The sequence below is a fragment of the Anser brachyrhynchus genome (genome assembly GCF_964034855.1).
Source record: "Anser brachyrhynchus genome assembly, chromosome: 25".
NCBI classification, from domain to species: Eukaryota; Metazoa; Chordata; class Aves; order Anseriformes; family Anatidae; genus Anser; species Anser brachyrhynchus.
Genome location: NC_137718.1, coordinates 7,203,164 through 7,216,067, shown reverse-complemented (window position 1 = coordinate 7,216,067; position 12,904 = coordinate 7,203,164). Strand labels below are relative to the sequence as shown.

Here is a 12,904-nt window from a genome sequence, read left to right as displayed (position 1 = left end):
TCCACGCCCTTCACTACAAGTTATTATGAACTGTGGTAGGCTTCCAGACTGGCACCAAGGGGTAAGGAACGGAAGATGGAAAATAAATTAAACCAATAATTCCCCCAGTGACAGATGGAGAGCGGTGCATGCAGGAGCAGCATCTACGGAGGGCTGTCTTCAGCGAGACTCTGCCCACAGCACCCGAGGTGCAGAAATAGGTGCACTCGCCCAGAAGCAGCACCAGCCCTCTCTGCAAGTCCCATGCACAAACCAGGGTGCGGTGATGCTCCTCTTTGCCTAGAGAGGGGCTTGGTGGTCCGCAGGAGCTGCTGTTTGCTGTGGGCTAGTGCTTGCTGGGCATGTTTTGGGAGCTAACAGTCCGAAAATATGGGAGCAGGGACTGGCAGAGCCACCAGTCCAGGCTGCTGCCATTACCCAGCAGCTCCGTCCCGACAGCGCTCAGCGCTGCAAGGGGTGCTCCTATGGAGCCAACAGCAGAGGCAGGGCAAGGCTTTTCAACACCCAACTGCTTAAATTCCTTTGTGTCTCCCAGACAGCATTCAGCAGAGAACCACTGTGTTGATTAAGCTGTATTGTACGAGATCACAAAGAACAAGGAGGAATAGAAGGGGAAGGTTCCTCCAGCCAGCGAGGACGTTTTGGTCCACAAAAGTGGGGGAGGAGGAAATAACCCTAAGCAAAAAAGCCAGTAAGGCAGAGCTCATCTGCGGTAAATAGGGAGACACTGCAGAGATTCAGAGCAAGAAAGGGGGATTAAACTCCACAGGCATGTAGCAAGCAGAAATAATAATAATTAATACTAACAATAGCAGGGAAATGAGAAAAAAACCAACAACATAACAAGAGATTTAAGTCAGGGGTAAAACAAGACTGAAATGGGCTTCTTGATGTACCCCGTCCACCCAGACCTCCACCCAGAGCAGACTGCACTGTGCTGCCCACCCAAACCTCTGCAATTGTGTCCCCGAGGGTCTGAGCAAGACGGTCCCCCCTCCCTGACCAAGGCTTGGGAGTCCCCTGGCTCAAATTTTAGAGCCAAAATAATAATATAATAAAGAGCTAAGCCTCTGAGCCAAAGTTTGTCATTCAGTATATGTGGTCCCATTTGTTTTCCAGCAAACCGAGAAGGCAGATTTTATATAAAAGGGCATATTATTGACTATCATTGGCAGCTTCACGCAAACTCTAAGAGCTTAACCAAGATGCATGGTTGTCAACATCAAAATACAGCTGGAGAAAGGTTTCCTTTTTGGAGGAATCAAATATTTTTGGAGGTATCAAAAATACTCATGCACTCAAATGCAAAAAAAAAAAAAAAAATCAACACCAAACCTATCAACATTTCAGAAATAGAACCTAACTGGAAGAAAAACTTCTGTGAGATTAGACAATCAAGTCAGTGACAGCAATTCTTCTCAATAATTCTGACACACTGCATGTCTGCTGCCTGCTTTTTTCCCCTCCCCTCTTCAAAAAGACCAAACACAAACAGCATTTGAGAGCAGCCATTTCAAACTGCGAATTGGAATTTTGGACGTCAACAATGTCAAACCGCAGCGATCCAGCGCTTACCAAAAGTCTTGCTGCGTGACAAGACGAAACTGATTTTTCCTGCAAGCCGCTTGCGCAGGGAAGAGGCAGCTGGTTCCGCGCTCCCTCCTCGCCAGCTCTCGTGTGCGGGCAACGCGAAGCACGTTGCCCATCACCAGCAGCCCAGGCGAGGGAGAAATTCAGCCACCGAACCCGGTGCCTGGGAGCCTCTCACTGTGAGCTACTGCTTTTTTCACAATATTCATTTTATTGAAAAAGGAAATTTATATAAATATCCCTCCCTCACAAATTCTGTTTATAATCTAGGTGAATAACTATTGCTTTAGGAGGATAGAACTGCTGACTCCTTTATTTCTGAAAAATGTATTAGAAAACCTTCTCTTTATAAGAAAAAATGAGAAAAACAAAATCGATAGAGTATGAAAGAGCATGAAAAATGCATTTTAAACCACTTTTTCTTTTTTTTTTGGTCCAATGTTGCTTTCCTGTAAAGCTTCTGCAGAAACACATATTTAAATGTAAATGTCCTGAAAGTAAATGGGTGAGGGCTGAAAAGATGAATAGGAATCACGAGCCACTTGTAATGGCTCCTTGGAATAAGTAACGGGATAAACCGTGATGGGGAGGCTGGTGCGTGGGACTCCCCCTGCCTTGAGCAGGAGGGTATCTGCACCCGCACCCTTGGAAGACCACGGAGGGGCTGCTACTGCCTGAGTTTCTCAGTTCCTCAGGTGTATGAAGCTGCGTGGCACTGGGAAGACACCCCGAGGCTTCTGGACAGAGCAGCCTGGCCTGAAAGCTGCGCTTTGCTCACGGCGTCCACAGGGATGGAAACGATTAAAACCCAGGGAGCTGCTCCCCACAAAAGGGGAGAAGGCAGAAGGTTGAACGCAATGCCAGAAAGACCCCTCTGCGTTGCAATCACAACTTCACCCACGCAGACAGCACTGGGGGGTGACAGACGCGGGTCCGCGCATGTCGTCTCCCCAGCAGTCGCTGCAGAAGCCAGGGGCCGACGCGGCGCTGCCCTGTGCCACCCCGGAGCGATGCGGAGACCCTCGGCACGGCCCAGGATTGCTCCTCCAGCCATTAGACTTGGCCTTGGCAGCAGGGCGGGGGGATTAACCTATCCAGGCTGCACTAAAGGTGTAATAGCAGATCTCATTTCATAGATACTGTATGTAGGCCACAAGCCTATAATCATAATAATACAGATGTTGGATACAGATGTTCCAGGCGCAAGCCGGGGTGCATCCTGTTAGCGTATTTATTCAGTCTAGTGCTAAAGCTGAGCTAATACCAATCTCCTTAGAGGATTAATAGACACTAACATCGCATTATCAAACCATTAAACACACTTGGAAACGCGCGCCATTCTGTCCGCCTTTAATGCTTCTTATAAAACCCCTCCTCCCAGCAAGGCCAGCCACGCCAATCGCCCCAGCCAGCACCTGGAGCTGTGGCTCCTGATGCAGCGATGGGTGGCCGAGCCCCTGGAGCTCCTGGAGCTGCTCCAGGACCCCTCGGACCTCTTGCTACCCACCGCTCGCCGGCAGCTCCTGCAGAGAAGCTCCCAAGGGGCGCAGCTATCGCAGCTCCCAGCCCCAGCAGGTGCTGGCTTGCAGCGGTATGGTCCGGCACCGCCGGCTGAGATGCCAGCAGTCCCGGGGAACAAGGCAGCTGGCTTTGGGGGAAAGCTGATGGGCTCGGGTGGTGGCAGCTATAAGGCGGTGCAGCTCCTGTCCTGCACGCAGTGATGGGGTCAGAGCCGCTTCGAGGCAGGCTAGTCAAGGAGAAAATGCTTCCACACATTACTCCCCTTATGTGAAGCTGAAGAAAGGAGAGAAAATTTGCTCCTACAGAGGGAGGGAGATGTTTCCCTTTGGAAGTGGAAGCCATGATGAAGGGCAGAAGACAGAAGATGGGAAGAAATGACTGCTAAGGCCATTCCTCCCTCTTTTTCCTTACTGCTATCTGACAACAGAACAGGCATCTCAGAGGGTTTGGCCACAAAGCTCCTCTCATGAACAACCCTGAGAATTCTTCTCCTCTCCAGCTGAGGCATTAGAAACACTGCCTGCCCGTAGGGAGGACTGGGGTTAGGTACATTATCCCACCAGAACTGGGGACACAACCGAAAACTTGTCATTCTAGAGTCCAGACGAGCACTATTTGAGTGAAAGGAATAATCCCATCAGTCACCAGTAGAATGGGCTCATATTATCTGGACTTCCCAGCAAGGAGGAAAGCTGACTTGGCCAGCACATTGCATCTGAAATAACCTGAAAACGCACCACGGCTAGCAATTGTCTGATTGACCACTTTCACCTGTTTTATTGTCACACACATGGGTTTTTTTTCTACCTTTCATTCAGGTCTTTCAGTGTCTATCTCGCAAGATTTATTGACTGAACATCAATGAGACTCTCTTCCTTACTTGGCTCCTAGGAAAGGAAGAAAAAACCTTTGGAATTATTTGTATTCTTCCATATAATACCTCTTTCAGAGACACATCAGAAAAGTCCTTTACAAGCGAGGAAATAGCCAATATTTTAGAATCTAGAGCGAGGCGCTTCAGCTAGGCTCACTTTATTGTAAAATTAGATGTCATTGTGAGAAGTACTGATATAAATATAAGTGCAAAAGGACCCTTCTGCTAATGCAAAAACCAATGTAACAATGTGCTATTTCTCCCAGTCATCAAAAACTTACCTTGATAGCTTAGCCCATATAATACACAACATATTTACATCAAGCATTAAATAACTATTATGCAAAAAGTACTGCACTCTAATATCCAAGCATATTTATGGAAAGCTAAATTATATTGCCAGGTTTATTTTAGACCAAGAAAGCCCCATGGGGAAAGGATATTGTGCATCTTAAAAGGTAAATGTAAACTCTTCAACAGAAAGGAGCCTTTGCTGGAAGCTGCACATTGTACCTGGGTAAATCTTGGAGCAATTACACAGCAAAGTTTTCTTTGATGAGGCAGAGATGTGATGACATGTAATTACTTTTTCAATGCTGCACTGTGTGTTTATCAAAATGTTAATGCAAGCATAATAACAGGCTGTATGTTTGTGCCGAGAATGTCAGAGCCTCCAGATGTCAATCACATCTGAAAATAAAATTGCAAATAAGCAGGAAGGCTTGATGGCACAACTGACAGCCCAATACTCAGGCGGCTGACAAGCACGCAGCCTCCCGCTCCCTTGGTGCTTTGTCACTGTAATGCACCTAATAGAACGGATATTTCTTTTATTAACCCAAATGGAATAGGCTGGCACTAAAATGAAATAAACCATGCATATCCATGTACAGAGGGAGTCTGTTAATAAGCACTTCTGTAGGCAAAGTTTGATGGACTTCTAATTTCCCCTTGGCCCTCTCATTCTCTTCAGGCCACGGGAGATGCTACCGGGCTTCTGCGGCTGCAGAAACAACCTGGAGCACCTGCTTCCCATGGAGAGGAGCGGAGCCTCAGAGAAACCTACAGCCACACCAAGAAGCAACGGCCTTGTGCGAGCCACTGCCGGCAGCGACCCCCAGCCACAACACAGCCACAGATTTCCTTTTCTTTCCTTCTCTGCCTCCCCACACTCTGCCCCGTCTTACCTCCTACCAAAATACCATTTTTTTTTTCTCTGTAAGAAGAAAAGGATACAACACAACTAGAATGCTTTTACTGGCTACAAGGGGCAATGCTTGGATTTCCAGCTCCCATATGCCCAGTGTCAAAGCATGTGCTGGAAGGACAAATTGTGAGAGCCAGGTGCTCCCTCGGAGCCTAACCAGCACAATAATCAGCGGGGTAAGAGGGCGGAGAGCTTTGTGAAAACACACTAATAAAGCAAGCAGAGATAAGGGTAGAAGTGGAAGAATGCTCCCTGGCCTTCACAAAGCCCTCTGCCTGGGGAAGCAGTAATCTTGCAGAACGTAGCGGCAGCATTTGGGCCCCAACATCCTGAAGGTGGTAAGCATCTTCGAAATACAGCTGACAGTTGCTTGGCAACTGCGGTTACAAAAAGATTTTCAAAGTAAGCAGTAGGCTGAGGCCAGCGTATGGAAAGTTTAGCATCACAAGCAGTCAATAATCCCGGGTTTGCTTCTGATAAGAGGTGCGGGAGAAGAATTTCAAACAACTCCCCTAAACACAACGAACTCCTAACATGGCTTCACACGAGGCTGTTCAGTCAGAAGCAACCAACGACGGTCGTTGGGACAAGGCAGTAATGGGCAAATCTTCTCCATCTTTCCGAGAGGTCACTAGCAGAAGCGTTGTGCTCAGGACCGGGTGTCAATAGGACTCCGAAGAAGAGGCTGTTTGCAGCCCCACTCTGCAAACACACAGCTGTGCAAACCAAACGCACGCTGCCAACCTGCTCACCTACCTGGCTTTGGCTCAATACATTCAAGAGTTACGGATCTCAAGGCTTTGTGCATCACAGCAGCGGTGACTAAAAGCGCCGCTTCAAGAGCAGGAGGTTTCACGTGAGCTCCTGCCTTTCAGGAGGGATGGAGCAGTTAGCTGTGAACAGCAAAGTATGCAACCAGCTCTGCAACCAGCCTAAACAATGCTACTTGAAACCATCAAAAGAACCAACATGTCTTATGACACTTGAGCAAATGGGATACTCAAAAAAAAAAAAAAAAGAGAGATAAGAAATAGCAAAGCTCAAGTATTTTCCATGGTAAGTGGCTTAATCCTCAAAGGAAAAAAGTGAATAGCCGCTTGTTGAGGGGGGGAGATGGTGAACTGTGCCATGTGCTGATTCCAGGTTGGACAAAGCATTGAAATGTTGGTTTCATTTTTCTTCCAGCACAGTGACAAAATTGCTTAGCAGAAAATTATTGCCTTCAGAGGGCTGATGGTGATGGCTGATTGAGCTGATGATGTGGAAATCGCACCTTAGATCGGTATTAAAAAAAATAAAAGAGCAGAATAGAATAAGGGAGAAAAAAGCAGCTTTTACTCTCTCCTTAGCTGTTTCCCTTTTCCCCTCCCTATACCAAGAATGATTGGCAACAGGCCTTCAGCGGACCACTACACTAATACCTGGGACATTTAACCTTTTATCTGTGGCTGTGGCAGCTGAAAAATGAATCCTAATTTCTATTTATGTATTTATTTTCCTCCAAGAGGCTTCAGAGCTGACAGCAAATTGTGTCATTTGGACACTGACACAAAACTTGCAGCACCGGAAGAATTCACCAGGGCCTTGCAAAGCCCATCATCATCATCATCACCACCACCGCCGCTGCCACCACCTCAGGAGCATCCGATTTAATGTTTGGAATACTGCTTAATTGGCTCCTTGCAGGTTGAGCCTGCAACATGACAGCCTCAATACCCTGACTAAAAATAAAGGATAGAGGTTTGTCAAATGAGGTCTTGCAGACGCTTCTAGGAAGCTGCAGACACTAAAAGGGATCTAAGAACTGTCTGACAAGGCACTTCATCTCTTGCTCGCACATCTTGCATTCCTTATAGCAAGGGCCTTACAATGCAAAATGTATTTATATTTTGGTGCCGCTCTCAAAAGCAGGTGTTAGATAATTCAGTAATTAGTATGCACATCTAACTTCATCGCAGCCTCTGTTGATCTCTCAATTATAGTTAGCTGGGTCCTCTGAAGTTTGCAGTAGTTAATTAGAGCATTATTGAACAGGCAGGCTCTGCAGGCAAGCTTCACAAGTGGCTGACAGCTCAGTCCCACGTAGTCCTTGACCCACACGCATCCGGATGGAGATGCGCAGGGACCGGTTCTGACCCTACAGCTGGGCATCCCCCATCGCAGCGAGCCAGATCCAAACCAGCAGTAAGCAGGCCAGCCTGAAAAGCTCTGTGTACTGGTTTGCTGCTGTTAAATTTAGAACATTGAAAAAAAAATAAATATGTAAAACCCACCAGCACCAGTGAGACAAATTACGGATGAAAAACATCATCCATACATCATTCTGTGTAAAATCTATTGCCAGGTCCTATACATGGGAAGAACGTGGTGCAGGGGAGTGTGGAGAGGGAGAGCTGAACAGCGGGACGCAACGCAAAGAAAGTTCAGAACACGGACATTGCATCTGAATTGCTTTGTGTTCTCCTCAATACCTTAACACCGACAAATTGTTGCTGGCAGGTTGAAAACAGTTACTGGTAAATAATTGAAGGTGTCATGTTATCTCCAACATCAGAAATCTGTTTTTCAGAAACTCATGATAATCACTAAAGTACAGCTTAGCATTTATCCAATAAATATTAGAGAAGGTGTGTGTACATCACCTTAAATTCAGACAGCAAGCCTGTTAGCTGAAATTTAGGGAAATTCACGTGAAGAATACATGAAGTGTGGGGAGGGTACTCTGCAATATGATCAAAACCAAGTTTTTCAAACACTTCTCTTTGCTCTAACACTGGCTGATGATTTTTACAAGAACTTCCTGCAGAAGCACAGGCCTCTTGGGACTCTGCAGAAAGTATTGTCCAGGTACAAGGTAAATAAACAGCCTAAAAGGCAGCGCCTGCGGGGATCTTCAGGAAACTCCAGAAATTCATTGCAGAGGATCATGGTCTTTGATACTGACGCACAACAGACCGCGAGGATGTACAAATGCTTTCAAGTGAGGAAGTGCAGAAACCAGCAAAAGTGCAGTTTTGAGGCAGTAAAACCCCCGCAAACCTCAAGAAAACAGTCGACGTGAATGTGAAGGAAGCTCCCAGCCACGCTGCCAGGGCTGCTTCCCGAATTACCAGCGTGGCCCTGCCTTCTCCACCGTCACGTGGAGGATGCCTTCAAAGCGCATTTCTGCGGAGAAGCACCATTACAGCGGACAAAAGGCCCACGTGGCACATTAGGAGCTCTGACACCTGCTATCAAGAGAAAGTACATTTCCAGGTGGCTTTATCGCTGACCTCCATATGGAGGTGAGCTCCACGGCAGCCTCTAAGCAGGGCTGAGGGAAAGGCATAAACAAAAAGCCATGTTTGGAAAAATTAAGAAAGCAATTTAGAAGTGGGTAATTAGATCTCCGTTTCGTGCTGCACTGGGAAAATTAAATTACTTTTTTATGAAGGTGTGTGTATCAGCTCTGAGAGTGTTGTGGGGAAAGATTATTTTTCTAATATTCTTTTTCCCTCCCCCCCCCCCCCCCCCCCCGTCCCCCAGCTCTCTGCTCCTTGCGCATCCGAGGAAGTGGCACTTCTAGCCTTCAGCTGTGGCAGGCGTTCATCTCCAATAATTGCATTTGCTGCATAAATTGCCAGCGACATGGAGAATAAAATTAGTTTAAAATGAACCCAAATGGCGAATCTCAAACAAGCATCAGATGGAAGAACTCATTAATCCTCATTTCAGAAGGGGCAGGCACCGGGCCCGAGTAGGCCTTGCACCCAGCAGGAGGGCAGGCTCTCTGCAGATGGTGGTGGTGGAGCTGCCCCCCGCAGGGCTCCTTCTGCCCATCTTCTGCATCCAAAAACCCCTCAGAGGAAAAGACAACCCATGGGCACCCTGCTCCGTCCCCATTTCCCCTTGCAGCACGCTTGTTTGTTTTTTTTTGAATGCCTTCCTTGTCCCGGGCTGAGGAAGCCGAGTGTCGGTCCCCCCATGTCCGTTCTCCACGTTGGATTTCTGTGCTGCTTTTGCTGACTTTATTTAATGAGGTTTATTGTTTGCGCTGCATAATTTTCAAAGGCATGTCACCCACTTCAAGATCGCCTTCAGATCTCCAGCTTGGGAAAGGGGGGAGGGTCCTTTGAAGGCGCATTCATTAATTCAGTAGCTGGTTTCTGCATTTAACAGCACACGTGTTTGAAGCACACAGAAGCCACTGTGGAGACATCTAAAAGGTGTCCCATGGTACTGCACATTAGAAAGAGCGATTATAAAACTGCTAGGCCTGCCATCCTTCCCCACTTTGTAACTGCAATCCAGATATCAAAAAAAGAGTCTGGAATATCAAAATATCACTGTCTGGCTCTGATGATGACTTCCTAGGACTAGAGAGCACATGGAACAAAGATTTCATTTTAATTATTTGCAGTTCAATGTTTCCTAACCTGGTTATTGCTACAAACAAACAAGCAAACCAAGGATCCCCACCAGGACAGCTGGGAAGCAGAGGTGGCACAGAGCTGAGAAACGAAAAATTGTTCCAAAGGCAGCAGTTCAGGTATGCATAGCCATTTCCAACAGGAACGTTTTGTCTGCACCTGTTCTTGCTTGCTGTTCTGAACATGGTCACAGCTGATTCTCTCAATGTTAACCCACCACCTCCCCCTGTAGATGCACTTACGGTGGAAACAAAAGTACTGGTGCATAGAGACAGCATCCTGGTCACACCAAATCTTTATCTGCTCCTTTCCTGTAGCATCTGCCCACTTTCTCCAGCTTCCCTTACACTACGTGTACTGCTCACCAGCAAGGCAAGTTGAAGAGAACATAGTTCTCTTTTATTCATCCAGTCATTAATTACCTGAATATATGAAAAAACAGCCATTCCCCACAGTGAGCACAGCCTCTTGCAGAAATTATTCCTTGGTCAAGCCATCACTTAGCTTATTTATAGAGAATTCATACTAAGATCTCTATCCCCAAGAACAAACTTCTAGGTTTGGGGAGAAGACACACGGGGATTTGGGGTTAAAAACCTCAGCACTTGCTTTCACTTTTTATTGACTTTTTATTGACAGGAGACCACTCAGATCCCAAATCCACAGCTGTAGCCCTGTGCCAGGCACTTGGATCAGCCGCTTGGCAAACCCACCACCAACTACTACCTGTACTTCCCCATCCGCTTTCTCTGATGTTCCTACCCACGAGAGGGATCCAGTGGTCTGATTCCACCTTATGAAGGGCCCTGGTGAACCCTACAGTCACAACCCACGTACAAAAAACTTTGTCACATTCAGGCACACAACAACAGCTGCATTAACAAGGTGCCAACAAAGATAACTAAATTACTGTAACTTATTTTCCCCGTGCTTTTGTCTTCCTGTTTAAAAATGGGGGCTAGCATAAGCGTTGGTGGGACCTGCCATCAATCATGCATTTATTTTATATACCTCAGCAATATGTAGCAATTAGTAGAGGTAACACTAATTAGATTATACATTGTAATGCAAGTCCCTCTAAACTTAAGTCATAACATACCTAGATTCTAATGACTGCAAGGTCATTTTGATATTCTGCATAATAGCTTTGATGCTAATGAATACATTTGCTATGCATGGGAACATCACGTTTTCCCTGGGTAGTTTTTACCATTTACCAGTGGACACTTGGTTTAAATTGCTGCTGAGCACAACATGGTCCAGAAGAAGCCACCTAAACACCTAGACTAATTGCAGCGCTACATAGCTCCCAAGAAAGCAAGACCCCACAACAAACCTGCTCCAAGGGCAGACATATGCTTGTTTGAAGGGATTAGCTTTAGATTAGAATGGCATGAGACTCCAGGAGGCAGAAAACTTAAATTTGCTTTGTGCTTCATAATGGAAAAAGCTGGAAGACAACAGGCTTACAGTCAGATCAGTGCTGTTCCTGCGTCTTGCCCATCGTATATGACAATCTCCTTACAAGACAGCACAGCATCGTGCCATGTCAGGAACCAATGGTTCATTTCCCTCAGATACCACTGCTGGAGCCAAATAAATCAAAAAAAAGGTGGCATTCAGCAAAAGTAAATTCATCTAAAGATTTGAAAACAATGTTCATCGGCTTTATAATTAGCTTTTTAATTAATTTCCTTTTCTCCCCTAATTACTATGCAAGCAAAGACAAATTCTGCCAGCTATAATTGTTTTACTGAAAGCAACTGGATTATTCCAAGACTGATACCACCCATGGTTAAGGGCCGGGGATTTCTGGGAGTTCCAGGCTTGAACCTGTCGATTAGGGAAAAATCACGATGGTCCCCACGCAGCTGGGCTCGGAGTGGGCTCTGTTACATCTCGTGCACTGGAGCATCAAGCACCGCCACTGGTAATTCAACCAGCTGTGCAACACTGTTCTACGTGGGACAGACCTTGATTTCAGGGAGTTTCTTCAAAAAAACTAGTAAAACAAAATCTGCACCCTGTCTTCAGCACACCATGGAAATGCAGTGGGAAGCTCTGCATCAAACCAAGAGAGCAGGGGAGCACAAGGAAGTTTTGAATTGCTGGCTGGAAGCTGGGTATGGCAGGCCCTAAAATCAGAGCAAACAAATATATCCTTATGACACATCTATTGAACTTAGGTCAAAAACAAAAAACAACAACAAAAAACCAGCCACTCTGTGACTCATTTTACAAGCCCTAAGAATCAATGTCTGCAGTAACTAAAGGACTTTACAGGTAGTTGCTACAGAGTTCAAGACTACACAGCGTTCAGTCTTTAAGCTCTGAGCTTTGCTTTCTGACAGCATGGCCGGATGGATCACGCCTGGCTGCTGGCCACATGGGTCAGAAAGTCCACGTTCTGCAAAAGCTGGAGGTACGTCCTTGCATAAGTCAATGGGCTTGAACTTGCTATGAGAAACGTGCCAACAAGAGAAAGAAAAATACATTGAAGGGGAAAAAAAAACAAAAGGAAGAAATTCTTCTCTATCCTTCCCCACCCCGACTGCAAGCTCCCTGGGGCAATGATTGGACTTTCTGATTTTAAAAGCAATTTAGGCAGATCTCCCTACCCATCTTGATAGAAGATCAAGGGCAGGTAGACAGCTAAATCCTTCAGGCTGCTTTGTGAATCTCAACCCATGTCTTTCAGCGTGACTTAAGCCAACACTCTGCGTACATTGCAAGCACCAAAATAATCACGCCAGCAGGATTTTGAAATTCAAAGGAAACCTTTTTGCAAGCCGCAGACCTAAGGAAGTTTAGAGGCTGCTCTGCCGCCTGCCTCTTGGGTTTGACGCATTGGGGAGAGGGTGCTGCAGTGGATTTGTTGGCTGAGCGAACAGTCTATTCTCATGCTCAGATAATGCAGAAATAAAGTGCATTTGTAACAGACAACAAAAGGATTATCCCCCGTTCATTTCAAAGCACCCTTCATTCCACTCAGGGATTACATTTTCCTTTACTTATCTTGCAAATGGTTTTTCATAAGAGCGCGTGGCTTATGGCAAATACCAAAATGTGGTTGGGACAATGAAAGTGTGTACTGCAGGAGAGATATCCCATTCAGCAGTACACACTTATGGCTGTAATCTACTGCCTCAGAAGGGCCTCTCTGCTCAAGAGCAGAGGCACTGAATGGATCAGCTTCGAAACCCCCAGCACACTTCACATTTGGGGGAAGTTTGTTACAAGTGCATCTTCAGCTTTCACATCTCGTCGTAGGATGAGAACAACAGCACTTTGCGCTTGTCTAGT

The 12,904-nt window shown here is 46.2% G+C and overlaps 1 protein-coding gene across 7 annotated transcripts in view; it reads right to left on the bottom strand.

The window, feature by feature from the left end:
* The window catches only part of KIRREL3 (kirre like nephrin family adhesion molecule 3), a 316,820-nt gene that overhangs the window by 248,328 nt on the left and 55,588 nt on the right, over positions 1-12,904 (bottom strand). The gene's annotated exons all lie outside the window — the stretch shown is intronic.